The sequence below is a fragment of the Chelon labrosus genome (assembly GCF_963514085.1).
Source record: "Chelon labrosus genome assembly, chromosome: 1".
In the NCBI taxonomy this organism is placed as follows: Eukaryota; Metazoa; Chordata; class Actinopteri; order Mugiliformes; family Mugilidae; genus Chelon; species Chelon labrosus.
The window spans coordinates 28,584,332-28,590,062 of record NC_140337.1 but is presented as its reverse complement, the minus strand read 5'-3'; positions in this window follow the sequence as shown (position 1 = coordinate 28,590,062).

Genomic DNA, 5,731 nt, shown 5'->3' with positions numbered 1-5,731 from the left:
GTCTCTCAGGATTTTTATCTGATGCTTCACTTTAATTCAAACTTTTGGTTGATTAATATAAGAAAACTTTATCAAATAATGATTTTCTAAAGGAACATCTGCAACTGGTGTTTGAAATATATCAGGATATATATCTTATATGTTTTCTGCTTTTATTTCCTTTATTAATGAGCAGTAGCTTTGACCTGGAGATCAGCCCTGTGAAGCTTTGCTGGTTGAGGAATCGTCTTCATCGTCTTTTCATTGGTGTCTGTCGCCCCCTTGTGCTCGAAATACAATCTCTACAAATAGTGATATGAAACTATCTGCTTGATCAAACAGGTTTCATTCAGCAAAGACAGTCACAAGACAGTATTCGCAGAACACCACATGTAATTGAACATATAAACATATTGCTAAGCCTTGACACCGAGAAGGCATTTGATCGAGTTAGTTGGGAGTTCTTAGATAGAGAGATAGATAGATAGATAGAAAGATAGATAGATAGATAGACAACTTTATTGATCCCTTTGGGAGGTTCCCGCAGGGAAATTGACATCTCCATCGCATACAGTCATACATGTATACGAATAGAAAGCAATATCGATCACTACACAAATTTGGACTTCCTCAGGTGTTTATTAAAACAATTAAAGCATTATATAGTAAACCAAAAGCCAGAATAAAAATAAACGGAGTCATATCAAATTCATTTGGCCTGGAAAGAGGAACTAGACAGGGCTGCCCATTGAGTCCATTGTTGCTTGCAATATTTATTGATGTTCTGATCACTTTATCAAACCCTGAAAATTCCATTTTGGAACTACTATCATTTTTAGATGCCTTTGGCTCGGTATCGGATGATAAATTAAATATTCAAAAGACTCAAATACTATGTTTCAATTACAAATCTAGCCAGGACATAATCACCAAGTTTCGACTAAATTGGAAATTAGAGCACATTAAATATTTAGGAGTGAACATCCTGAAAGACCTACCAAAATTATATAATTTAAATTTATTAAACCTGCAATTAAAGGAAGACATACGGAGATGGAATCTTATTCCGATATTAAGTTTTGAATCTCGGATTGAATCTGTAAAAATGAATATCCTGCCAAGGATACTGTATCTATTCCAGACCCTTCCAACTGAAATTAATGACAAACAATTTAATGAATGGGATAAATTGATATCGCGTTACATCTGGCAGGGGAAAAACCAAGGATAAAATTCCAAACTCTCCAATTGGCAAAAAATAATGGTGGCCTGGCACTTCCCTGTGTAAAAGATTGCTACATATCAGCCCAGTTAAGGGTCCTGTTTTGTTGGTGTGTCTCAGACTATAAGGCAAGATGGAAAGAAATTGAAGAAAAATCTGGGACGGTGCCAATCCAAGCAAGGTTAGGAGACAAAAGACTAATTAAAAAATTTATGAAAACAGGAAATAAATGGATCAACTTATCCTTGAAAACATGGTTGAATGTTATAACTAAAAATCATATGATAGAAGAGGCAAAGATCCTGAATTGGTGCTGTTACGATCTGGATTTTGCTCCAAATAAGATGGATGTAAATTACAGGGGATGGGTTAACCGCGGTCTCTCTTCATATTGTACCTTTTTTAACCAGGCAACACTGAAGAGTTTCCAAATGCTGAAAAGACTGCATAATCTTAATAATAGGGACTTCTTTAGATTCCTTCAAGTAAGCCATTATTTAAACAGTTCGATGTCAAAAAATCATAAGGCATTTGAAAACTGTCTATTAAAAATATTCATTAGTGCTTATAGGACAGACTCCAGACATAAGGTGATCTCTAGACTCTATAGAGGACTTCAACAGATTAAAACAATGAATACTATTTACATAAAACAAAAATGGGACAGGGAAACCAACACCCACCTTTCAGAAGATACTGTACCTGGATGAACTACTGTGGATTTCAGTGGAGGATAACATGCTCAAACTTGTGGAGATCATTTGGATGGAAATGTCTCACTAGGTACTTTATTACACCAGCTCAGCAACGCCACCATTCAGGTTCTTCCAGCTGTTGGAGGTTGTGTGGCCCAGGAAGCCAATCATTATCACCTGTTCTGGGAACTGTCCAAAAATAAATACTTTCTGGCAGAAAATCTTCATAGAACTAGAGATTTTTAACTGGGAGGAGCTTCTTTTTGGGTTTGTAAACTAAATATTTATTTGGAATACTGAGTTTAGCTGCAAGGAAAGCAATTACAAAAAAATGGCTTAAACCAGACATCCCGAGTATACATGAATGGTATGATATTATTTATGATATATTTGTGATGGAAAGGATTACTTTGTCAATGAGACTCCAACAATCCAAATTTGAAGACATCTGGAATAAATGGAAAATGCATATTTCCCTGAGACACCCTTCCTTTGTTTAGGATTTCTTTCTTTCTTTCTTTTTTTTTAATTATTATTATTTATTTTACTTTATTTTCTTTCTCCTTCAACTTCATATGAGATATATTCAATTACTTATTTCTCTTGTACTATTAACATGTTTATGTATTTTGTTTAAAAATGCTATGTTAAAAAGATATTTGGAGCACTGGGTCAAGATAAGGAACTATGAGATGAGGATTTTTGTTTGTAACATTGACATGTGACTCCCAATAAAAATAAAACAAAAAAAAATAAAAAATGCACTTCAACGTCATTACTTAACACAAACTAGGAAATGTCTAAATGAAACCAGACATGTTCCTGATCAGTTCCCTCTCCATGGTGGAAATCAAGGTCAGTTTGTCCAGACGTTCCTCTTGTTTTAACCTGATACCTCATCAGCTTTAATAGATGAGGTATCTAAAAGGATATCCCTTTTGTTAAACTTGAGAGTCTTTGTTTAAACACATTTGACCTTTTGATGCCCCTTCTCATTATTGATATTGTTATTAATGGAACTCATGAATTTGCGGTAATTTAAAGAACGATTTGACTAGAAATTTTTCCACTGACAAGGTCATGAACGCCACAAGAAGGGGCCGTGCATGGACTCTTCGTGACCCTGTTTGAAGGCAGCCAGTGTTTTGAAAAAGCACAGCTGGAGTTTTGAAAGTTAAAACTCTACAGAGGTGAGAAAAAAAAAATGGTTCATGCTTATGCGACAATTTGTCAGTGTAGCTATGGAGACAGCCCATTCTTCTTCGCCTATCGCTCGTTCGTGGAGCATAGGCCATTGATCACAGTCCGCCAGAGTCCTCTATCCTGGGCCTTCTTTTCCAGTTGTTTCCATGTCATACTACACTTGATGTAAGCCTCAAGGTCCCTGCACCAGGTATTCTTTGGTCTGCCTCTCTTTCTTTTGCAGGAGACAGTCCATAGACTGTATATAAATATGGACAATGTGTTACCACTTCCTTGTATTTGCCAAACTGAAGCTATTTTCCCGGGGATACGGGCGGCGTCACGTTGCGACTTTGGAGCCAGAGTCTGATCAGTACGGTCCAAGAGTAGAGCCACGTGGAGCCGTGATATCGATGCCCCACCCACACTTCCTCCAGACTCACTCTCGTTTTCGTTAAATTAATACCACGTTCCGCTCTACCTCCACCAGTTACAAGGAAACGTTGGATTATACACTGTACTAATTTTTCTCATTTCTTTTGCAACCCTCACAGCCCACCAATGGTCCTTTTTCCTTCTTCGAATAATTCAATATTGAAGGACATATTATTTTGTCTGTTCTTTTTTCATTATGTCAATCTATATTAATATAATCCATCATTGTTATGACACTAATACTTTTCATTTCATGCTATTATCCCCATATCATCACAAAATACCAAATAAGCAATGTTCCCACGTTGTTTTCTTTCTTTTTTAATACTTCCTTCCAGATTTAATATTCATGCACATTCTCGAAAAGTTTATCCCAACATTAGATTTATATTTGACTGCTTTTCAGGATGTGGTATTGATTGTTTCGGATAGAGTGGAAGAGGTTTTTCTAACTGCATTCAGACCCTGAAGGCACCATTGCGGCATAATAGATTTCTTAAACTCTTTCTCATTTTCACACAGAATTGATGTGCTCCTCCTCCTCCTCGTCTCACGACTTTGACAAGGCGGATCTGTTTCGTCCTGTTGTTTGCCCTCTGCACCATCATTCTCATACTGGTTGTGTACTTGTACCGAAGGTGTGCTCAAAGTAATACAACGACTGCTGTGACAGTGAACAGCACAATTGTCATGTTTGTGGATGTAGGCCTCACTTTTAAGCAGACAGGGTGAGAGCTGCTAAGTTTCTTTCTGAACAAACCTCAAGTGCTAATCTCCCTAAAGGTTTTGCATATTGAATTCATTCTAGTTTGCTGGAATATTTTTTGTAGATGTACTGACATATTTTCAGCTTTCCGTAAATGGTTTATAACAAGACTTTGGTGATTTAGTACTTCCCTGTTCATATTGTCTTGCTGTTTCTTGGTACTTTTTAACTTTTAACTTTAAATTTTAAGTTGGACTACCTGCTTTTACACAGCAACACTTTATGTTACCATCTTAAGTAAACCTCCATTAAACCGACTTGTTATTTCACCCAGTCCCACCTCTGTGTCTTGCATTTGGATCCACACTTTGTTAAAACATGACAAAGGCCAACGTCAATAATTTTGCACCTATTTAGGACTCGTAAACCAAAGTGAGGGATAGCTAGCGAAGAATGAAGAAATTCTTTGTGTGATGTTACTGAAGGTTTGGAGTCACCCAAGATCAACCGGACTTCAGCAGCTCTAAAAGACTTGTGGGGAGTTGGCTTTAACTAACAGCCTTTAAAGCCTTTATTTCCCCTCAAGAAAACCATAAACGCTCCATCTCTGTGATTTATAGCACCAATATTAGACAGCCAGTGGGACCAGATTTTTAAACTAGTTCATTCCTCCTCCATGTGTGCTAGGCACAGTTTGCTACAATGCAAAGTTCTTTTCAGAGTGCACTACACAAACGCCCGGCTGGCAAAGATTTATCAAGGCACCAGCAACAGTTGCAATAGGTGTAAGCAATCACCCGCCAATCACACACATATGTTCTGGTCCTGTCCGATCCTTACTGGCTTTTGGCGTCAAATTTTTGATACCCTTGCAATAGTGTTGGATGTAGATCTTAGTCCCCTGTTTCAAAAGGTTAAAAAAAGGCAGCTGGACTTCTTCTTCAGAACTGAAGAAGCTACTCGGAAGAGTGGTGAAATGTCTTCTCAAAAAACTCTACAAGTCCAGTTGCTTTTTTTGAACCTTTTTTGGATATACCATGACCTGGATGACTGAGAACATTCACAGACACCTTCCTAGAATATTTAGACAGAACTACTATTCATCCAGAAAGTGACTAGATGTGGGCTAACTGTGGGGTGGGAAGGGATAAAGTTCACATATGCTTTAGATCAGTCATAGAAGCTGGTCTGGCTTAACATACACTGTAAGACAAGCCTTTTATTACTTTTACACTGCTGTACATGAACAAAAAATTTATAAAAAGATTTATATAAGAAAACAATAAACCTTTAACATGTGTGTAAAACTGATTCCCTTTTTCTATTTATTTGGTAATAACTGTGTCATCAAAGCAGACTATGTTGTTAACAGACATCAACAAGACAGACTACTGTTGCAATTGGTACTTTTCCATCTGCTGAAGTGGTCAGACGAATGCGCTGAAACTCCACCAAGGAACTTCCTGTTACAGCTGCTGTGCAGACCAGTCACTAAAAGACGAGGACTGACAT